The sequence below is a fragment of the Ursus arctos genome, unplaced genomic scaffold (genome assembly GCF_023065955.2).
Source record: "Ursus arctos isolate Adak ecotype North America unplaced genomic scaffold, UrsArc2.0 scaffold_15, whole genome shotgun sequence".
NCBI lineage: Eukaryota > Metazoa > Chordata > Mammalia > Carnivora > Ursidae > Ursus > Ursus arctos.
Genome location: NW_026622819.1, coordinates 45,936,295 through 45,960,603, shown reverse-complemented (window position 1 = coordinate 45,960,603; position 24,309 = coordinate 45,936,295). Strand labels below are relative to the sequence as shown.

Sequence of the window (24,309 nt, the reverse complement as noted above, 5' to 3'; positions counted from 1 at the left end):
CAGCAGGACTGTTCATGTTTTCTATAGTGGCTGAATCTCTCTCTTCTGGTCACTAATGTGCTGAAATGCGTATCTGGGAAATGGTCTTGTAATGATGATGGTTATCCCCTTTTCTCCCTCTATTAGGCAGCAAAACGGTGATCGGCTTGGGTGGGGCAGGACCTACCATCACTGGCACTAAGGTAAGTTAGTTTTTTTGGCATGTTTCCCTTGCGCTGGAACCAGCCTTGAGTTCATATCAGCACAACCTGTCAGCAAATAGTGATTTATGACACACACTGATGCGGAGGGAAAGGAGGGTCAGTGAATGGAAGTGTTATATATTCTCCTGGCTGGGGCTGCCTGTTTTACCAGACACATTATCTCTTGTCTTCTTCCATGTGCAGTTTTGATAACAGTGACATTTTGGGTCCATTCAAAGTTGAGAGAAGAGAGTCTCAGATAGCTATTTGGTTCAGTGACATGATGCCAGCACAAGTTGAATTTTCTACCTCCAATAAACAGCTCACCACCCCCTTCCTCTTTGTTCTGTTTCATGAGCCTTGCTAAACAGTTTTTAAAGAGGAAAAGAAAATAACATGGAATGAAAAGACGGGAAGCAAGGGAAGCTTTTTCCACCTGAATGTATGTCTTTTTAATTCTACTGATTTCCAGATTTCCTCAGTCCAGAGCTAAGGCCATTTTGCAGTCCTCGAGAACCACCCCCACTGGCCCCACACCCCCGGGTTTGCTCAAATGCCAACTCCTCTTGCCAGGCAGGGTGTGGGCGGGCCGTGTCAAGATGCTACGGCCACGTAAAGTGCTATCACCATGCAGGTTAGTTTCCTGAAATTGTCTCTGGGTTCCTCAGCCTCTGGTCAGCCCTGCCTTTGCTGTGAATCTGCCTTCTCCCTTTGTCACGGTGATGTGTTTCTCTAAATCCATTCTTCCTCTGTGTGCCAACCCCTAGGACACTGAGGCATTGTCTGGTGAGGTCTGAGCCCATCTGGAGCTGCGGATTGTTGGGGCAGGTGCCTCTGATGGACGGGCACTGCAAAGAGCTGCTTGGAGCCTCGGATAGCTTTAAAAATGGGACTGCCCCCGGAAGGAATCAGACACGTTAATAAATCACAGCCACAGTTGTTGAATCCTGACAGGGGTTCACAATGAGAAGAGGAAATGGTCAGTTTTAAGGACTGGCCCTGGGAAGTCCTCTGGATCAAATTCCCTAAAGCACAGCTGAGCAGAGATTCATCCAGGCCCATTGACTCAGAGGAGTTAAGTCAATTGGTTCATTTCGAAGCACTGCGCTTATATCGCTCAGTGAATCTAAAGCAAATTTGTCCCCTGGACACTTTTAAACCTGTTAGCAACTGGGTGAGCTTTGTGTCAAGAATGGTGGCTGTTCTGTGTTCAGCAGGGATCCTGTTTAAGGAGGGAGACAGCCGAGGGCCACTGGTATATAGGAGGGCAGCCTGCCTAGAGAGAGTATCAGGGTTCTCCTGACAAATGAGGCAGCGTCTGTGCTAAATACACCAACGAGCCTGGCTTCTGTCAGGGCTGGCCGGCAAACAAGGACAAAGGTAGGAGAAAATGGCCTTTACAGGTACCATAATCCTGATTTTCTCTGGGTATGTGCCTTCTGGAGCTGCTGAGAGAAGAGTGGATCACAGAAGGAATAGTCTAGCCTAGTGGTCTTTGGACTAAGACAAGCCTGAGTTCAAATGGCCGCTGAGCCATATACTTACAGCATGACCCTAATAAGTTCCTTCGGGTCTCAGTTTCCTTGTCAATGAAATGGGGATAAAAATGGTACCTCTTAGAATTGCTTTAAAAACTCAGTGTTTGTACAGTGCTTAGTAGCTACTATTCTTAGTAATTCATGGAAGAGTAATCTTCTTTCTAAAGTGTTTCTTCACCCACATAGAAGAAAGAGCTTGGAAGTCAAGCCTCGTGGCACAGAAGAGCGCAGCTTGACATCACTTCAGTGAACGTTTAAGTAGCTAATGTGGAAACTGGTTACTGCCAAGACACTGAAGTCAATGACAATATCCCTGTTGTCTTCCCAAATGTACCATAAACTTCTTGACAAGGCACGCACGCACGGAGAAAACGGGAGGGTTCCAAGGCAGCACACAAGCGAGCTGGCAGTTGGGGGGACACGGAAGTACCGAAACTCCTCGGAGCCACCCCCAACCAAGCAGAGACATTCATAGGGAGCTGTCAGCCTCTTCCCCTCCAGCCACGCCAGAGCGCGCTCGGTCACCTGGTTGGGAAACCACAAAAGCACCTCATGTGATAACATGCCCAACTCTGCTTCCCTGCAAGAAAGTAGCAGAAGGAACAGAGAGGATTCGGAGACAGAACACCAGTGACTTCTAGCTCAGACCCCCCTCCCTCGATGTTTTCTGCACTGCCTTCCATCTCTCCATTTTCAGCGCCGTTCACAGGCAGAAGTCTGCCTTGTCTCGCTAACAGCTGCCCTTGACCGAGCAGCCTGTTGCGGCTTCCGCAGCCCCTGTCCCCGCCCCGGCGTGGTAGCCGTCGTCTCCGCTCCAGCACCCGGTTTCTTCAACCCATGCCCTTTGCTTTAATGGCTTTTTCAAATTCCACGTGCAGGGTTTGACCATGTCTACTCTTTTGAGAAACATTTTTTTTTTCTTTTTGGCTTCTGTAACTGAACTCCTCTGTCAGCTCCTTTTAAGTGTCTGTGTTTCCCACCCTTTGTTCTTCTCTGGCGATGCCATCCAGGGCCACCCCGCCTTCTCACTCCTGCCCTTTGCTTCTATGGCTTACTGGGTATTTTCATTCATCGGACTCTCTGTTCCTTCAAAGAAAACTAAAAACTGAAGTTATTCCACTTTAAGCCCTACCATCCCCACCCTTCTTATTTCTCTTAGAACATTCTGAACATTCTTTTAGGCTTTACACCTTAGAATGATGTTATTCATTCAATAAATATGATTAATAAATCCCAGAGGCTGGTTAGTGTGAACGAGGCCTGGACTGTCCCTGTCTCTCCCCAGCCTAGTAGGTGGAAAGGAATATTTCAGCATGAACACACGATGCAGAAGAATAGTTGCTATGATCGGATTCAAGACTGGAACCAGTCTGAGGGTTCAGAGAAGGCATATAGGAGGAAATGAAGTCTAAACTCAGACTCACAGAACAAAGAGCGGTTATACAAAGGGGGAATACAGAAGCATTCCAGGCAGGGGACTATTCAAAGACTGAGTGGGAAGAAAAGGAATTTGAGAATCTGCAAAGAATTCAACCATTTTTGGAGTCCATAGTGCAGGAGAGCAAAATGGGTCAGGGCATGAAAAACTATTTAGTCTCCATCAAAAGTATCCACCATGACCATGACCACATGGACCTGGAAGCCTACTATGTGATGCTTTCTCTCTTGTCATAGCATGCTTACGTCATTATCTTACCTCTCCCTTTCTTGTGCTCACCCTCAATGGCCTTAACTCTAGTGTAGACCATACAGTGCTCTAACTAGTGTTTTTACTAGTACTCTAATGTAGACCGTAAATTACTCTAACTAGTACATAGTTTGGCAACTCATAATGTCTTACCTGGGAATTCACTCATCCTCCCCACTCATCCATCCATCCACCCAGTGTTTATTAATTACCTACTATGTGCCATGCCCAGCCCTGTGCTTAGTAGCACAGGGGAGTAACAAAATGGAGTTTGTCCCTGGGTTATGAACTGAGAGTTTTGGCAGGAGACAATCAACTAGTAAACTAGTGAGTTATAATTTGCTGCACTGTTTAGAATATTCTGTGATTTTACATGTCTCTCTATGCTGGCACTATGGTTTGTCTATCAGACCTCACAGAGGCTTTACGACATGAATCTATTATGATTCTTCTTTTACAGGTAAGGCAGCCAAGCGGTTAGGTGATTTGTTGAAGATCGCATGACGAGTGCGACTGCATGACGGAGCCAGAGTCTTACCTCAGGTCCGTATGGGCCCAAAGCTGAGAGTACTGTGCAGGTGTTTTGGTGATTCGCAAGTGCCGGCTTTGTTGTTCTTGTTAATTAAATTCTCGGGGAGTTGGGTTTTTTGGTTGAGTAAAGACATCTGGACCTTTGTCAGGCATGATGAAGTGTGTGAGGGTTCTATAATCTAGCAAAATATAATTATGTCCCTAGGATTACCCAGCTCCTTTCTTAGGGTTAACAATACCACCTGGCTCTGATTAATTCTCATTTGTTTATCTTGCGTTCAATAAGTATCTAGTGAATAACTACTATGTGTTAGGCACTGTGTTAGACAGTGTTGGTAGAAAAGAAAGTTGCCCTGCCTTCATGGTGCTTTTGGCTCACCAGGGATAAAAAGATGAGTAAAACATGCCTAAAAAGTGACTGTGCAAGAGGAAACAGAAGTAAAGGCTATGGAGGAGAAATGTGGGGGCTGTAAAAAGCTTAGGGCACAGGGTGGGGTATAAGGAGGTGATGCAGAAGCTCAGTATGGAATTACGTTAGGCAAGAAAAACAAAAGGGAATCTATGAAGTCTTCAATGGGAAGATCTGTGTCTGTTTCACGAGCTTACATAGCCTATCAAGTCAATAAAACCTTACGGAATGAAGATATTCAGATATTTCCCTACTGTCCCATGTGGTTCCCTCACTAGATGTAAACATCTCTATATACTGAGAAGTGCTTCTGAGACTTGTGCTTGACTGTCATTCACTCAGATGCCCGCACTCCCTGCTTTCAGAGAAACAAGAGTGGAATCGTGTCTTTTCCTTCTATGTTTTATCGCGGGCTTTGGCACCTATGCTCCTGCACTGAAATGTGTCCGTTGTTTTAATACCTTTTGACTTCTTGGGGATTCCGTGTGCTGCGAAGAGGACGCACAGGGAAGGGAAGGACTTTAAACACCTGTTAATCCACCATGTGCGTGTGTACGTTCTCCGCCAATGCTCCTGAGACCCTCGGTGCTGATCCTGCGCCCTAAATCACTAAGCGCTGACGAGTGTAACACTAAGCTTCCCCCAGTTCTTGACCCCTAATTCCTCAAAGCCACAGAGATCCCAGCCCCTGCTGGTCAAATGATGTCCTCCGTGTCTCTTCACAGTTGGATATGCTGGTTTCCTCCTCCATTTCCAGTTAGTTTTCTGCCTAGTACTCGAACAGTCCATGCCCATGTCTTGGTTACTGGGTTGAAACGCTAAGGCAGCTCTGGTCAGCCTGAAGATACTGCTGTTGTTGGCAGAAGCGGAAAAGATTTTTGCATTTATGCCATTTGATTTTGGAGAACAGGGTGAAGCAAAAGTCAACAATTTCTTGTTGGTCTTTGACTATCGCAGCATAAATGTTTTCTACAGAATTCTTTTTTTTTTTCCCCAAAGACTTTCATTTATTCGACAGAGATAGAGACAGCCAGCGAGAGAGGGAACACAAGCAGGGGGAGCGGGAGAGGAAGAAGCAGGCTCGTAGCAGAAGAGCCTGATGTGGGACTCGATCCCACGACGCCTGGATCACGCCCCGAGCCGAAGGCAGACGCTTAACCGTTGTGCCACCCAGGTGCCCCTCTACAGAATTCTTTCTTGCTATTGGCCCATCCTGGAAGCTATTTGACATGTACACTTGTACAGATGCCTTCCACAATTTTAATTTTGAAATTTTCAGGTGCCAGTCACATCCCATGAGAAAATGTAACATTGTATTTCTCAATAAGAAGGGATCTACAAACTTACAACTTGGGTGTTTCATGTCCTCGTAACCGGAGGGGCTGCATCTGTTTCTGACATTTCCCAATTATCTTTTCTGTTTTTAAAAGTACATATCCTCGAATAAATCGGCCACGTGTGTGTCATATTTGATCCTCAGTAAGTAAAGTCCTGGGAGATGTACCAGAGAGAAAATGCACCTAGCTTCTCACTCCTTTTATATATACTTTAAGTAGGTTTTCATTAAATCCAGTGGCAGGGAACATGTTATTTTAGCGACAGTGAACGCCTTCATTACGCAAGCCCTCAATTAAATAAAAGCCTGCAGAGATTATATTTTCACCCCCGTGACAGCATTTGGTTTGGCTACTTCATTTGAGGCAATCCATTTTCAGGTGGACAGCTTAGAACTAGAATATTTTTCATCAGTAATCCCAAATTGAGAAATAAATCAAGAACATGGATAACCGTCAAACATTAAAAACATCACTGTGGTGATTAATACGGTAGTGCTTCTTTTATTTTATGATTATGTTTGCTCTCCCCCATCACCTATAGGTGAAAATCCAAATTTATTACCATGGCATTCAAGTCTTTCCATCATCCATTCCTAATGTACCCACCTCCAGCAGCGCCTCCCATGGCTCCCTGTCCCGAATGCTCTGCGGACATTATCAGCACGCTTCTCCCATACCATGCAAATGCTTTCATGTCTCCATGCTGAACCAAGTGCTGCCACATCTCCCTGCCGGATGGCTCTCACCTCCTTCCAGTGAATTCTTACTCATCTCTGAGACTCAGGACATAGGTCTGTCCATCTGTGCTGCTTTGGTACATTTACATAGGCCTGTTATAAAACTGGCTTTCACATTTTGTGGGTGATGTATTCATTGAGTTGGGGACTCTGATTCATTCATCTATGCACTCTGAACATCTAAGCATTCGTAATATATGCTTACTCGGCCGGGCGAATGAAGTACAGGACTCTAAAACACTAAAAGCCTTCTGAAACCCAAAAAGGGCCTCTCAACCTGGGTTTTCTTACTTAGTGGTTATAGCGCACCCACTTTGCAAATGGGAAAACACAAAGCCAGAGACGGTAAGTTCCTGGTCATAAGTGGCAGGTTTAGGACTGAGTCTAATGTCAAGATTCTAATAGTTACGATACCAGGCTGGCATGTGAGCAGAATATGAAGTATGGATTAAAAGTTTTAAGAGGTGGTCTAGTCCCCAAAAGTATCCAGGCCTGGGAATCAGGATACTTCCTTTCCAGTACTGAGCACTCCGCTTCGCTGTGGGGCTGGAGGCAGGTCGCTCTCTCTTTCTGGGTCTAGACTTCCCCGTTCGTAACATGACAGGACTGGACCCGGGAAGCGCCATGGGCCTTCTGCATCTTCGACTCTTATGAATTCTCCTCCCTGAACGGTTCCTCCCTACTTAGAGCCTGCAGAATGCTTACTAAGTAGAAACCAGCTGCGTACTGAACAACTCCTAATTCCTGATTAATATATGTGGCAAGATTAAAAACAAAAATCTTAGTGCTTGCTCCAGAATTTATCTTAGGGAAGGAATTTTCTTTGTTTGGGAAGATATTTTGATATGAAGCTTGAGGGAAAGACAAGATCCCAAGGGCATGGGTCTCTAGGAACTTGAGTTACCAAGAGTATCATTCAACTAACTGATAGGCATCAGACAGAATCCAGATAGCTGGGGTGGGGAGTAGAAAGTAGAGCAGAAAGAAGGAAAGACAGAGAGGGAGACAGCAGGTAGAAGGAAGACAGCGAGACGAGGAGATGTGATCTGGGGACTTTAGGGAACAAGAATATTTACGTACTATTGAATTTTAGTGTGTTTTGCTTTTTAAAAACTTTAGTAAAATCTGTATATACCAGAGCCATGTGTGAGTAGTATTTCAGGTGGAAATTAAATGAAAAATGCAGAGATACAAATTTAAATCAATGTGTTATGACACAGAAAACTTGAGTAAAATGGGGAGATGCCCTTTCAGAGTATGTGGTGTGCAGGTTGTGCACTGCTCAAGGGTGACACATGTGTATGCATGTGTGGAGGGCCAATTCAAATCCCAGGCATCATGGGTTTATGCACTTGTAATTTTCCAGTACACAGCAATGGTGTTTAGTTCTAAAAAAAAATCACCATATTATGACAATTTTCTGACATATGGATGTGTCGTCGTGAGGAAGGGGCACCTTTTTCTAACCTGTACAAAAGTCTCGTATGGTGTATTGGCAGCACTCAGTCTTAAATCAAATACATTCACGACGAGAAGTTCAAAATCAGAGGTGATTGGACGTCATAAGGAAACTTGGCAGAGGACCTTCGAAAGGGCATTACGTTTTCTCAAACTGTCAAAAAGTTTTGCAACAATCATTTGTAAGCAGATATTACAGGGCAGATATTAGCAGCCTTCCAAGTAGCATACTGATAAAGCTCCAGTAGGTACATCAACTGAAATCCATATAAATGCTTTCTCCACTGCTCTCTATCATATACACATACTTGCTTCAACTTTTACACGGATAAGAGCTAGAAGAAAACCTGGTGTGTCCAACGTGGCACCGGCATTCCACAGAAGTATCCAGGGGTGGGATCAAGGCTGTAACGAGGAAATTGTGGGTTGCCCAGGTGTGGAAGAGACTTCTGCATCTTTCTCCCACCCCCAATTAAAAGGTGAATAGGGCATAAACTGCTGGTTCTGCACATTTTTTGCATTTGGAGGACAGAGAAAGAACTCCCAATGGCTTGCATACATTTCCCTTCTACTGCTGGGTTTACAAGCAATCATATCACCCCACACAAACTATAATTTCCTCTTTGTTATCTTTGCTTCCTTCAGACTGATTCACTGAATGAATTCCCTGAAGAAATAATAATGACCCATTACCTTTGATGTAACGGCTGCCTGCACTGTCGAGATGGGAGTGTGCCACGACTGGAGATGAATGCAGTATTAAGGAAGGCGATGTGAATTCCACTTCTAGATGATGTGAGCACCCTGCAGTTTGCTGTTTACTTTTTCATACACTTATCTAAAACCTCTGACTATTTTTTTTCTTTTGGCACAGTAGTATGTAGAAACTGAATTATTGTAAGATCAACTGTAAGCTATTATCGAACAGGTCCTGTAAGAACTTACTCGATTCCAGTAATTGTTATCATCATTAGTTTCTTCATTCTCTCACTCACCCATCCTTCCATCTCTCCACCTACTCACGTATCTAGCAAACATTTACTGAGTATCCACACAGTGCGAGGCACTGTTTCAGAGTTCACCGTACTCAGAGTATGTACAGCGATGAGGACACGCCAGACAGGACCTGTCCCCTCGGAACTCAGGGCTCAACCGTGGCTACACTCTAGCATCACCAGGCATGCCCCAGACAATACCAACACTTCCGCGGCACCTCTAGAGAATGGGATTTCATTGCTCTGGGATGCTGAAGAAGAGTCGGGATTCTTTCCACCTTCTCAGGTGGCTTTAATATGAAGCGAAGGCTGAGAATCACTGGCTTAGAGTTTACAATCCGGTAAGGCAGACAAAGAAAAAATAAATAATAACAAAACAATAATAATAATTACATGAAACAAAAGGCCATGAAGAGTGGTGATTCCTGCTTTCTGGTGAGCTCTAACAAATCTCCATTCCGAGATAAGGCTCAAGGGTTAGTTGGCTGTGACCGAAAAGTAAATTTCATTGATCTGTATCTTCCTGCGTTTTTTCCCATAGTGGGGTTGTGTTTGTAATAGACGTCTCCCTTGTGGCAGATTATCACTGAGGCAACGGCCAGAAAGATGAACCGCTGGCTTTTGTTACTGTGTCAAGTTACTTTTCCTGATCAGAAAATCTGAAAGCCTTCCTAAATAAATGCACTTGAAGGTACATAAGAACTGAAATATGGACATCGAAATTCCTTTTGTCCCCTAGCTGAGAGCACATTCTTTTTAATTATTTTTTTATTTGAGAGAGAGAGAGGGAGGGAGGGAGAGTAGGGACAGAGGCAGAAGGAGAGAATCTTCAAGCAGAGTCCCTGTTGAGTGGGGAGCCTGACGTAGGGCTTGATCCCACAACCCATGAGATCATGCTGTGAGCCCAAACCAGGAGCTGCACACTTAACTGACTGAGCCACCCAGGCACCTCGAGAGAGCAGATTCCTTTTGCATGGTCGTATGGTTTAGCAGGAAGAGTATAAAGTCAGGCAAAGCGAGATGGTTTTTCTTGGCTCCCTGAACACTTTGTACAAGACCCTGAACTTCTGTGAGTTTCTGGTTCCTTATCCAGAAAATGGGGATGATTACGGAGCTTCCTCCCAGAGGTGCTTCTTTTTATGTGAAGATTAAATGAGAGGAGACACACAATGGAGCTAGGCTGGTTCTAGGCATAGGAATGTGTTCCATAAATGCTGATCCCTTTGTCTGGGTATTCAAGGCCTCCCCTTCCAGACAACAAGCTCCATGAGGGCAAAGGCCATACCTGTCTTGGTCATCATCATATCTCTGGCATCTATGTCCAATGCACAGCAGGCATTTGAGTATTTGTAGAAGGAATAATTTCACGTGGGTTACATTTATAGAGCCTAGCAGGTCCAGCTAGAACCTTAGCCAGTGACGTGTTCAGATTCTGGCAGCAAATGTCATCTCAAAAACTCCTGAATGGGTTCAACTTATGAAATGGCACTCAGCCTGCTTCCCACTGTCCTACTTTGTAGGCGGTATCCCCAGATCTTAGCAAGTTTTTTCTGCTGGAATATGGGAGTGTTGGTGAACCAAAGGATCAGCATTGCTCGAGGCTAATACCTTTTAGCTCCTTCTTAATGCTACTCCAGAGAACACATGGAAACAGCATTTCAACCTGTGTACTATTCATCTGCTAGACTTCCTTAGTAGTGTCTGGTTGGGTGATGCCAGCCCTTTGAAAATTACTGCCGAGGTTTGCTTTTCACAGCCACAGCAGTGTCTAACTAACTATCATTACCCAAGAGAATTAATTCCACTAGAAAAACCACAGCACCCACTCCATCTTGCAGGTTCATCTGGCCCGGCGATGGGTTGCCAGTAAGAGGCATGTGTTCAACGAGAGTAAACTATGGTGATGAGATAAAAATCCATGTAAGCCAACGTGACAAACAGGGACCCATTCTGGCCTTCAAGGGGAAGGAAACACTAGACCTCAGAAGGATGCAATTTAATGGAAGAGCAAACCTTTATGAATGTATGTAAAGATAAAGAGGTGAGCTCTAGGATGATACAAAAGAGTCAATGTGAAAAATTAGGAAAGAAACCTCATTAGGATTTCATGTGTCCTTTCATTCCCCTGCTGGGGTTAGGAGAAAGCCATTGATTCCTGGTGGCATTCGACAATCAAGATGAAAGGTACCCAGATGAGGCTTCTTGTTTCTGGGATTTTCTGTCTGGATGTGTCTGTCCTCCAGGAAAGCTGGTCGAAGCCTATGTCTCCTTTCCAGAGATGGCTGAAGAAGCTAGGAGGGGGGGTATTTTGGTCAGTATGGTGTGAGAGTTAGTGGATTTTTTTTTTTTTTTTTTTGAGAGAGAGAGAGCACGCGTGCGCTTGTGGCAGGGGGAGAGGCGGAGGGAGAGGGATGGAAAGAATCTCAGACTCCTCACTAAGTGCAGAGCCACCTATGTGGGGGGGGGGGGGGGGCTCGATCTCATGACCCTGAGATCACGACCTGAGCTGAAACCAAGAGTCAACAAAGAGTCAGAAGCTTAACTGACCGAGCTACCCAGGAGCCCCAGGAGTTAGTAGACTTTTAAACATTTTGGTATTTAAGCGCTATTGTTTTTCTCCTTTTTAAACAATGTTTCCATCCCTGTTCCTCACCATATTGCAACTAAATTCAGAAAAAGTTCAAAAGCTATTTGGGCTCTGAGTGCTTAAAACACTTATTTTTTCACCCATAACCACAACGCTTACCACTTCATCGTGTCTGTGTAGTGCTAAGTCTCAGTTTTCCTTTCCTTAGGACAAGGTGTGCCTCTCTCATGGCTTCATATTAATGGCAAGTAACGATTTTGCTCTAAGAAAACTTCAAAAGCTGGGTTAAGGTTCACTGTTAATATTGGTCAATTTGATTGTCTCACACCTTAATTGTTTGATTATAGTGACTTGTACAAAATAGGCTATTAACCCACGGCTGACCATTCTCTATGGGAGGCAAAGGATAGAGCAAAATTATCCCCTCAATGGGACAGATCTCTTGGCCATAATCAAGAACGGGTAATAATCTGTTGCTTCAACACCAAAGTCCCTGAAACCAACGTCTGAGCCCTGCATTCCAGTTAATGGTAGAAGTTGTTCGTGGGTGTCATGCCATTTGGCTCCCACAAGTCCTTCTCAGTTTGGTGCTGTCCTTCTCCCCCGTTCACAAATGAGGGAACTGAACAAGAGGTTTTGAAACCTTGTCCAGAAGCACAGCCTAGCAGGGGACAAAGCCGGGATCTAGGGTCCAGCGGTCACGCTCTCGAGTTCCGCCCACCCTCACACTAACACCTCAAAATCTCAGTGAGCTCTGAGAAGGGAGAGGGTCTTTCCATCACACAAGAGAGGTGGTGTTTGTTAACCCGTCAGTCTCCTCATCTGTACAAGGGGAGGCGGTCAAGCCCTCTTGTCCGACATTAGGAAGTTTCGAAGGAATATTTGTGAAAATGCTCTGAAATTTACAAAGCACTGAAGAATCTGAAGAATTTGAATTGTTCTCCAAACACCCGAAGTACAAGGAAAGACAAAAAGGAATCAATCCATGTTGGCCACAGACCGTCCTTCGAGGTTATAGTCAAGGTCAGATCACTGAGTACAGCTTTTAAAAGAATTTAAATGTAATAAAAGGTCCCTGGTAAAATCAGATCCATGAGCACTACTCTGAACCCGAGTCTTAGAATCTCGACGTAACAGCAGATCTGAAAGGGCATCTAGTTAAAATATTCCCTCCTTCTGACACATGACACACCTCTACAATAGTCTTGGTATGACAGTCCCCCTCACCTTGAGTTTCTCAGTGGTGAGAAGCTCGTGACTACCAAGGGAGATAATTTACCACTTCGGAGAATTAGAAACTGCTTTCTTCTTTTGCACGATCTCACTTTGGGCTCTACTGCCCTCACTCCTTAGGCATTCTAGATCATCGGAATAAGTAGCAAAACTCTCTTTTTGTAAGAATATCACACCTTGCCCAGAGAGAGGAAGACCTATTCACTTAATTTAGCCACCGCATGACTCAAGGTCTAGTGTTATTATGGACAGGAGGCAAAACCTTCCATACATCGTTCTCTAAGAACTGACTCCGAGCTTCGGAATGAGCCACTGGAGGACTGAATGCATTGCAATAGCTCCCCAAGTGCCGCGACGGGGGTGTGTCCGACCTGTTATGGTTGCGTCTAACAAACGGTCCGCAACGCGAAGCCCAGTCATTCGCGGGGGTGGGTAATCAGGGAGGCCTGATGCCTCCTGCCCTCCATCTTAATCCCACTCGTCAAGCACATTTTCTATAGACATTTGCTCTCAAAGGCTGAAGGGTGTTTTCCTCATTTCCCAAAGAGCTTTCCATGAGGACCACAGGGAGAACCATACACTAATAGACAGATGCATCATGTTAAGAAGGGTGTCAACACTTTCCTTTAATCAGCACACAGTCAATATTCTCCATCATGAATAACTAATAAGTTTCTGAACTCCTTTCCTCAGATGTCATTGCAAAAATCTATCTGAGGAATGTCATCTGCAGTTAATGAAGGGACAAGCATTATAATTAAGGTTTAAGCTATTTCTTCAGCATGAAGCTGCCACGAAGTGTGAAATGACTATAATTCACATTTAAGACCCTGAATTTATTAGCATCTATGTTCTATTCAAGGTTAGGGGTATGGCGCTTGGATTGTCAAGGGATGCAAATTGCTCTGTGCTGTTATTCTGGAGTGAGTGTTCCTGAGCTCAGATGCCAGGCCAGGAAAATAATCATTCATGACTCAGGTTCTATTTTTGAAAAAAACAAAAAACAACAAAAAAAACCCCTCAAGACTTGGAAACTCATTTCCCTTGGTGAATAGGAAGTGACGACATGCATAACTGGGTAAAAGGGGACTTCACTTTCCTCTAGGAATGATAATCACCATGGTTGAGAGAATGAATGGGAACTGCAGGCTGGAGACTTCAGGTAAGCACAGTTCTGCTGGGCTGTGACTATTGTACAGCTCATGGGTGAAAAAGAAATCTAAAGTTTTGAAACTGCAAGAGAAAGAGGAATGAATTATTCTCTTTTGGAAATGACTTGGTATGGCCAGAAGAGAGGCAAGGGATAATAAGAGGCTCCAGGAGACTCTGATGGCTCTCCTTGACAAACGAATGTGATAGAGGCAATTAGTCATGTGTTTGCTGGCCTAACACACTTTTGGAGAGAATACATTTGTCATGATCCATCTAGCCTAAACCTCTTTTTGGTTGTGGGCAATGGCCAATGGGGAAGACATCTTAGCCAGTGAATCCCAAAAGGAAGAAGTGGAGGGGCTGTGTGTGTGTGTGTGTGTGTGTTTAAGATTTTATTTATTTATTTGACAGGGAGAGAGAGAGAGAAAGAGTGAGCATGAGCAGGGGGCAAGGGCAGAAGGAGAGGGAGAAGCAGACTCCCCACTGAGCAGGGAGCCTGATGCAGGACTCCATCCCAGGACCCTGAGATCATGACCTGAGCTGAAGGCAGATGCTTGACCAACTGAGCCACCCAGGCACCCCAGGGCTATGTGTGTTTGTAACAGGTAGGCCATATGAGCCGGGGGTGTGCCCAAAAGGGTTTCCTTAAGAAGGGCAGTTTAAGCTGAGAGTGGAAACATGGTTATGTAGAAAGAGAGTACAAAGAATATTTCAAGACAGGAGAATCACAAGGCTCCAAGTCACTCTGGGTGAAACAAAGAAAAGGGAGAATGCGTGAAGCCTACAAACGGAGGAGAGAGGACTTCTGACTGAACTCCACACACAGATTACCTTTGTTCCTCCCTGAAATGCTAATGCAATGATTGTAAAAGGACCCCCAAAAGGCACAGACCCACAAGGACAAAGAAAAAGAGAAGCAGCACAGGTGGAAGAAAGATAACGACCGAGTTTTGGGAGTTGAAAAGCAAACCACAAATAGTGACTTCATTAGCAGATGACAGAAAGCTGAAAGCTAAGAGCCTGTGGGTTTGCTGAAGACCAAGCCAAGAGCGAGCTCAAGCTGCATAATCCTTGCCAGGTGCAGGAACAGAAACCAGCCAGCGCCTCTGTGGCTGTGAGAGTCTGGTGGAACTGCAATCAGAAGTCGGGTTGAGGGCTCCGTGCAAAACTGCCAGACTCCTAGGCTGTTTCTCCACTGTATACACCCAGGTGACCAGGACACCCTTACGGTCATGGACTAAATGTTTGTGTCCTCCCCCCCCCCCCCATTCACATGTTGAAATCCTAATCCTTAATGTGATGGTGACAGGAAGTGGGGCCTTTGGGAGGTGATTAGGTGGAGCCCTCATGAATGAGATCGGTGCTGTTATAAAAGGGACTCCAGAGTTCCCTAGCCACTTCTGCCATGTGAACACACAGCAAGAAGATGGCCGCCTATGAAGCAGGAAGCCACCCTCAACAGGAACCCGCCAGCATCTTGGTCTTGGACTTTCCAGCCTTCAGAACTGTGAAAAATAAATTTCTGTCGTCTATAAGCCATCCAGTCTATGCTGTCCTATTAGAGCAGCCCAAACAGACTAGGACACTGATTAGGGAAGACCTGAATTCTGGGTTCTGGGAGACAAGGACAGCTAAGGGTGGCAGTGCTGTCCCCAAAACAGGGAATGAAGTGAAAACCTACATACTGAAGAAGACCTTGTAGGCTCGACCTGAACATACTGGCCACCAGGTTCATCCCTAGCAAGGGATTAGGACACTAAGCAGTGTCCTGGGAAACCGACCAGTCCAAGAGAAAAGGCATACAGATTCTCATATTTGGGGTCACTCACCTAAAAATCCCAGCCTGACCATCCTACCTCGAAGCCGACCATCCAACAAGCTGCATTCATGCACACAAAATGTGCCAAAAGATTCTTAGTGCTTCAGTCTTAAAAACAGACATCTGAGAATCACCAGCCATTTGAAAAAAGTCCCAATCAAAAAGCCAGAGACCTGAATCACAATTTTAAAAAGCAGAGAAGAGAAGAAATTTGAAACAATCACTAACATAATCAAAAAGTAAAGAGGAGATAGTACATCTGTGAAATTAATACAGGGTATTAGAGAAGGGAACCACTACAGAGTAAAGCACATTTAGAAATTGCAATGTGAGCGCGGGAATTACAAGTTCAATGGGAGGAAGGCCCACAGAGAGGAGAAGAGCAGAGGGAGAAACAAAACCGAGAAAAGGTTGGAAGGGCGGCAAGGGTGACAGGAGATGAGAAGCCAGGACATCACCCAGGGCCACATCGACCGCTTGAAGGTGACTGGTGAGTGCTGTGGTTTTGAAATTTCATCTTCAAGCCCATGGGAGCCACTGAAGGACAGCAAACAAGCGAGTGACATTTGGCCCAAGCTGGCCCATAGTCCATGGCCAGGAAATCCAGCGAGATTACAGAGTTGTCTCTGAGATCTGATGGTCTCGATCTCATTTATATTCTATTCTAACAAACCATGGAAAACTCTGGAGTAAGAAAAAAAATGATATCCGTTGGCTGATTTTTTTTTTTTTATTGTGATTCACTTCTAGTTCTCAACTTATTTCAGGTAAAAAAACTGTTGTCAGCTTGTTCCTTTCAACTCCCATTACTCTTTGTTTTGAAAAGGTTATAACTGGAATAAAACAACGCTGGCTTCAAGCCAAAATCATGAAGGGTGTAATTAAGCAAGATTTTCTGTCTATGCACCCAGCAGGGCCATCCTACTGAGGGGAAAAAAACGGAGATTCAAAAGCAATTGTGTGTTTTTTAAGAATAAGAGAACAATCTACCCCACACACTTTACATAGTAAATGGCAGCTGCTGACATTTTAATCAAGATAAAAACAATAATAAAGTCACAGTGCTCTTTTTGAGGCAGAAGGTAGTCCCAACTCAGGAATTTTGGCAAACATACACGTATGCCCATTCTGTTCTAAGAGACTGAGAGCTAGCACTTAATTTATGATACCATGCCTGCCTAGACAACAGGGAAGTGCAATTTTATACTTCCCCCTCGCCATTATGAGTTTATCTTTCAAACACTTTTTTTTTTCATTTTTTAAACCCTTACATTAAAAATTAACTTAAAGGATAGAATTTTAACTTTTATTTATTTATTTATTTTTTAAGATTTTATTTATTTATTCGACAGAGATAGAGACAGCCAGCGAGAGAGGGAACACAAGCAGGGGGAGTGGGAGAGGAAGAAGCAGGCTCATAGCAGAAGAGCCTGATGTGGGGCTCGGTCCCAGATCGCCGGGATCACGCCCTGAGCCAAAGGCAGACGCTTAACCGCTGTGCCACCCAGGCGCCCCTAGAATTTTAACTTTTAAATAAAAGCCACTTGTCCTACATCATAATGATGTGTCACGTTGCCTTTCTCCAGTTCAGAGGAAAACGGGCCAGCCATTAAGGGACAATCACTTAGGCCCTAAGAGGCCTCACTCCATGTGCCTGATGGCTTTAGCTATCAGAGATAGCCTGGGAATCGTTTGGAGAGACATGTGAAAGGTTTTGGCTATTAAGGCATTTCCTTCAGTATTTTGTTGGCTTAAAAGATTACAAATCTAGGAACACTTCCGGGGCGTATGTGTCAAGCATCAGGGCTGGACTATAGTTTCAATCAATGCTAGTTCAAGACTTACAGGAAACGAAATCACTGATAGCAGGTACCTGATGATGGATTCTGAAAGCTTTTTTTTTTTTTTTTTTTTCCTTTGGATCATACCCAATGGTCCCTACAAGACACAGAGCGGAACACTCAAGGCCTTTGAAGCCCGGCAGTCAGCTAAGATGTTGTGATTGGTATAATATTGTAGGCCGCCCAATTTATGAATTGTGTTCATCAGGGAAAGCAAAGGGCACTTCTTTATTGTTCTTACCTAATTTTTCTCTCCAACTTATCCTTGTGGATGGTTAGGAAAAACTAAATTTATCGTGGCTTTTTTTCCCTGGGATTAAAAAGTTTTAACTTTCTCGTGAGGATAAATAATGATCTTCTCCCTCTTTAGGATATCATAACAGAAATGGGGGGACAGGGGTTATGGGACATCCTGGTGACAGGAACAAAGAAGATTCACATTCCAGGAGATGTGTTTCTGACTGGCATCTGGCTGGCAGCCCACACTTCTAAGCCCTCCGTGGGTGAATTCTGGTTATTTCTCACTGTGCTCACGTAGGGTCTGCTGAGCCAGGTCTTAGTGGGGTTTGCAGGCCCTGAGGTCTGGGTATGTTTTCCACCACACCCCAAACTGGACTGTCTGCTCGAGAGTCCTCAGTCCCCTGCAGGGAAGCTGCCCAAGAGCCTGCCAGCCTGCACCACCATCGTTAGCCATCTGCCTTGCTCAAAGGGAGACCACGTGGATTCTTTCCTGTACTGGCATCCCCCTCTCCCCCAGGAGCTGAAGGAGATTTGAGAGTGCTGACCCAAGTCCCTTCTTCCTCTCCAGCCACATGACAGTTCACCCTGAAAGTTGGTTCCTTCCTTGAGTCCCAAAAGAAAATGCACGATGACCCTTTGCTTCTGACTTTCCTTGAAATCTAACTGGTCTCCTCCCTCCGTGACTCAGAGAATAAAGGTCACCAGGCTATATATTTTACCACTTGCTTTCCCTTCATTTCCTATCTTCTTCCTACAGGTCACCAGAGATCAGAAGAGATGGGTTTTCAACTTCCTCTCCCTGTCGGGGTGGGACTTGCTCTATGTCCTAGACTCCTTGTTCCCCATGATATTATCTTCCATTTATCCCTCCCTGGCTTCAAATGGCAGAATGATACTGTACGGAGGAGACGCCTGTGGGATGCCTAGGTTTGGTAGCTTTACAATATCCTCTCGATCACCTTCGTACAACAGCAGCTTTTGATCAAGCAGGCAAAGGCAAAGACGGAAATAACCTCCAATACCGCAGCCTCCCTATTCCTTTACCCCTTTTGTTTCTCCTTCTGTATCCTAAGAGAACCGTGGTGAAAGGGCACCTAGAGAAAGGTGGGGCTAAGGGAGAAAAAAAATATGTAGGTAAATTCAGACTATGTATTGATATTAATGAAATAAAGGAAAGGATGAGAGGATGCTGGAACGCAGGAGGAAGGCAAAGAGGGAGGAAAGGGACATATATATGGACTCATGGGTCTTGAGAGATGGGCAAGAAGTCTTACTGTGGGTTTTCAAACAAGACAAGGTTAGAGCAGGGGGATTTCTTTAAGCCCTCGCCTGTGGCTTTCAGACAGTCATGTTTTTCTGGGCGGGCACTGCCGGATGAGTGAGGAGTTGACACAGTCACTAGTGTCTCTGGCAAAATGAGGAAATGGACGCAGCACGATGACACGCTCAAACAGTTCAAGGCATGGGACTCATGGGCTGTCTTCTATTCTAAGTCTATGCCCTCTCTACTCTGTTGGTGAAATAGCCTTACGCTTTCATATAAAATGTTGTTCATAGTAGATGCAGGTACACAACAGCTTTTTGGTTTTGTCCTTCACGGAAAAAGAGCTGTTGGTCACCATGGTTTCACCAACTTCTCACTGGCTGATGAAATTGAAAACTCTGGGAACTCTGGGAACTCCTGTCTGAGGACCGGAGCCCCACGAAAATGAGCTGCTTGCTCCTCCTGGGAGCTGACATTTGCTGAATTAATGTCCACTGAGCTTTCCCCATGTTCTAGGCACTGGGTGAGGAGAGCTCAGGAGACTTGCCCAAGTTCGCAAGACAGAGAGGCTTTGCGGCCAAACTTAAGCCCAGTGCAGGACACCTTCAAAGCACGGCTCTTGATCTACACGGACACTGCTTCTCGACTCCTATTTTGGAAAGCCCTTGAGCACCTGTGATATTATTGGGCCACACTACACATTTTCATTTCTCCTTTGAATCACTTCAATGTTCATGCTCTGTGATTAATTGTGAAGCTCATACATGCAAAATAGGTACCGAACATGTCTACAAAATGTTGAAAGAGGAGAAAATTTAAAGATTTCTTTCATAATAGTATTGCCCTATATCCCGTGTACCCACAGCTTCTGAGCACAATATATAGCCCCTCTCCTTCCCTTCTCTCTCTCTCTCTCTGTGTCTCTGTCAATCTCTCTATATCCCTATATATGTAAAATACATATGTATGTGTATATGTGTTTTAATATATGTACATATGCATGTGTATAAAATAAATATAAATATTATATTTATATAATTCAAAAATCAGTCTGCCTCTCCAAATTTGCTATTGTGACTTTTGAGAGGGACAAGGGAAGGGAGAAGTATTACCAAGTATTAACTGAACTGTGATGCTTTGAAAGACTGTTCTGGTAGCTTCGATTTATAAATCACTGAGAATCAAATAAATATTTAGTTGGCTAGAGCCATTTTAAAATAAATTTAAAGAAATAATTCATTTTTGTCAACTTGGAAGTGCTGTCTAATCCTTGTTTTCCTGTGATATACACAGACTTTAAATCTCACACATTTCTAAAGGTGTTCAGATTAGTATGTATCCATTAAAAAAAATCCTACAGAATATTCAAGTGCATGTTCAGAGTACCAGATACATCTTTGAATCTTTCTGCTTTATTATTAAAACTCTGGTAATGTTGTGGGGGGAGGGGAATCCACAGTAACAAAGAAATGCCTTATTTATTTGGGGCTGCAGAATGGGTTTGATATTAGTGACTCTTTCAGTTCTGAATGAGGTTATGTACTGAACTTGGAAATTTGTTAGAATCATTAAAGTCTTCTGTGATCATATTTGAGATTGCCTTCACATGATTTGTTAAAGAACACAATTGTCATAAGGAAATTATAGAACCTCATTTTTGGAAATGACACGGTAATATTCTTGGGAGCTGCAGAAATCCATTGGCCTGCTTGTCCTTGCATTAAGTGGACCTAGGAAACTACGGTTTTTAAATTCTGAGGCTTACTTACTGTTTTTTTTCTTTCATCATACGACTAAAATGTCTCTTCCCTCGGGCAGCCTCACCCTCTCAGGTAGAATCTGCGTGTCATCCCCAGTGTTTCCTCTGACTTTGTTCATACATCTATTCTATCGCTTATTATGTCACCTTGTATTCTGGGGTGCCTTCTATCTTATTCTCCTCAACTACAAACTAGTTGAGTGCTCATTTATTTATCTCTGTATTCCAAGTATTTAACAGATGCCTCGACTCCTAGTAAGTGTCAAAAAAAAAAAAAAAAAAAAAAAAAGAAAGAAAGAAAAGAAAAGAAAACCCAAAAAACCTGGCAAACAGTTCCCTGAGCTGTGATGAAATGGAAATCAGGTCATCACCCTTGTCATAACTGTATGCAGAGTCAGAGCATGTCTGCACATTAGCTGATGAAGAATTCTTTTATAAAGACCTTTTGGCTTCTTGCTCTTTTGTGGTTCCTTCCAAGCTTTTAGTGATATCTAGAGGAACAGAGGTGGCTGTATGTGTTCAGTGGTCTATGTTACCTCCTATTTTTTACATTTGCCCTGGCATATGCCTGGGAAATAAGATTTCACAGTCTATTTCCTATTCTTGTAGGATCAGAATCTTACAGGGAAGCTTCACAGTTGAAAAGAATCCTTAGAGCAAGGTAGGCATTCAAAGGTAGCTTCTGTTCTTAGAGAAAATACATATGCAAAACTAAATGGCCTATTTCCTGTCTCAGATCATGCACAGCCTGAGATCAGGGATTTTTCCATTTGTCTTTATATATACAGACACCAGGAAAAAGAAATAATGAACAAGCGAACATTTAATATATTCCGATTGTGAATTTCGGCTCGTGAATTTATTAACATCCAGTTTCTATTCCAAGTTAGTTTTTCTGATTTTAAGAGAGAGACATAGTGGCCGGTAGATATTTTCAGTAGAGTCTTGAATCTAGAGCAACATGTCATTATTTCAGAACTGTCCTGCAGGGGCAAACTCAACAAACCGCCCGAATCGGATGTTGGGCTCAGACCTTGCTAACACTCATTATTTGTCTGGAGAGAAGCAATCCTCTTTTGTGATTTTCAACTCAACCCTGGATTATTTACAAACATCTTAAGCAAACACTGTGAATACAGTAACTATAGTAACTCCGAAAAGGAGAGCAGTGAACCAAAACTTGAAACTCTAGCAGAGAGGAAGCTACCACTTTTTGAGCTGAGGGTTGAGATCTTCTAAGAAGATATGCGGGAGGCCTAAAATTTGCTTCTCATTAACAAGCAAACAAGAAAGACCAAGAGAACAAACAAAAAACCTTCCAAAGCCAAAACAGACATTGGAAGAAACAAGTTATTCCAACAGAGCAGATCTCTAAAATAAATGGTATTTCCCACATTTGATTTTTTGGTAAGTGAAGGACATGGATGGATTTACTTTTTGCTTGTTCGTTGCAGAAGATGGCTATGTATAAATGACCTGTAGTCCTTTAACTCAATTTGCTTCCCATTGATAGGTAAGACCAAGAAAATCCGGGTAGAGAATATTATTTAAAAAAAAACAAAACAAAACACCTCTCATGAAAAACATTCCAACTTAACTGCCGTGGGAGTTTTCAAGATCCATTAATTCATGTCTCAACAAATAACTTTTCTGTTAAACTCCTTTTTTGCATATTTTCTGGATCTGTAAGGCATTCAGGTGATTGCATCCTTTTAAGCAGATCTTACATAAAGTATTATGGGGCTACAATGTTAATTTTTTAGTTTTGATAAACATACCACGGGTATATAAAATGTTACCATCAGAAATACCAGGCAAAGCCTATGGAGGAATAATCTGTATGAATATTGCAATACTTTTTTTAATCTAAAATTATTTTAAAATAAAAGTTAGAATAATGTGAGCCTAAAGTTTGGAGCCGAAACTGACCTGGATTTGTACAGACATTAGGGCTCCAGGATTAGCTCAAGGCTACCTAGCGTGCTTGCTGTAGGCCTCTGTCTCCCAGCTCGATACTCCCCCACCTCTGTTGTGCTGAGAAGTGAACCACTTCTGCCTCACCTACACATGCACTCAGTGCTACCCTCTGGCACAAATCCAGGGATCTGCCTTAGATTATTCTGTGTTCCTAAAACTAGAAGCCATGCCGGCACAAATGAGCTGGGTCAGTACCACTGATTCCAACTGTAAAGCCAGAGGCCAGAACACACAGTCACCAGGTGCGTCACCTACTTATTCAATATCCGAGGTCAATACCATTCCAGAGCCCAGAGTGAAATGTGGCACCATCGGTTGACAAATGGGAAACATCCAGACGCAGTGGTCTGGGCGAATGTTTCTACTACACTGGACTGTGTTTCAGTTAGTCACAGATTCTCCCACAGAGTGCCATTAAATTAAAAAAAAAATCATAAGGATGAAGGGGCTAATTATCACATTCTAGGCCCTGACTCACTTCAGGCTATCAACCAGCACCACAACTGGAATAGGGGCAAAGAAAAAGCCAGTTGTAGAATTACATAGTAAAGCGATTTTATGTTTCCCGTAAGAAAATGTTACTTCCAGTCTCTATAGAATATGCCTACAACTTTAGAATAAACCGTAGAAACGCAGCAACTACCAGAACTCCTTATTTGCTGCACTTAGGAGATTCACTTGTAATTTTGGAGATGCAATTTTTTCTAAGGCAAGTTTCTAGGGTTTTCCATAGGGTCTCCAGATGACCGTAAGTACAGCTATTGCATTATATGAGCAAATCATCTATCCTCAATTTTTCAGAGTATGGATCTCTAAAGTGGGCTGATGCTTGGAGAGTTGTCTTTTGTTTGTTTATGTGGGTTGGGTTTGTTTTTATCCACAGAAGATTTAGTTTTCTGTTTAAAGCAAAGTTAGCCTAAATTCTTGACTTAAATTTTCCATGCCTTCCAGGGAATGGAGAGCTTATTCCATGGTGGCGGGGGGGAGGGGGGGGAGGACTGTATTATATTTAGAGGTCAGTTTCTTTTAGTTTTTACTTATTATTATTTTTTAAATTTACTTTTTAAAGATTTTACTTATTTATTTGGGGCAGGGAGGGTCTCACAACTCTGATATCATGACCTGAGCCCAAATCAAGAGTCCGGTGCTTAACCGACTGAGCGACCCAGGCACCCCTAGGTCAGCGACCCAGGTACCCCTAGGTCAGCTTCTCTTTTCTTTGGACTGATGGGCACTAATTACCGACTAGTTGTGTTAAGAAGAACCCTACTCCTAAAGAGGTCTGTGAAAAGAGGGAACCAGCCCATGTATTAGCTTGTTTCAAAAGGGCTCTCACATCACACACACGAGGACTCACTGCATTCTCAGAGAATGAGCTTGCTCTCAGAGTCCGAAAACACAGGTTTCCTTGGGTGGATTTGCTGAAAAGATTCCAGCTTTAGTACCTAACATGAAACGGAGGATCTAGCTGACAGAGAGTCAGGTAACTTCTGGCAGGTAGCAGCCCTGAGACGGAAGCAACTTTCTAGGGAAAAGAAAAGCCTTGGCATGCAGTGGATAATG

The 24,309-nt window shown here is 43.7% G+C and overlaps 1 protein-coding gene and 1 long non-coding RNA gene across 3 annotated transcripts in view; one reads left to right on the top strand and one right to left on the bottom strand.

Moving 5' to 3' along the window:
* The window catches only part of LOC113264010 (uncharacterized), a 193,141-nt gene extending 183,485 nt beyond the window's left edge, over nt 1-9,656 (top strand). The window contains exons 5-6 of the long non-coding RNA XR_007191186.2: nt 127-182; nt 8,525-9,656. This is a non-coding gene — a long non-coding RNA (uncharacterized LOC113264010). The remainder of the gene's footprint in view (nt 1-126; nt 183-8,524) is intronic.
* Nucleotides 1-24,309, bottom strand: part of SGCD (sarcoglycan delta) — a 910,180-nt gene that overhangs the window by 71,700 nt on the left and 814,171 nt on the right. The window lies entirely within an intron of this gene.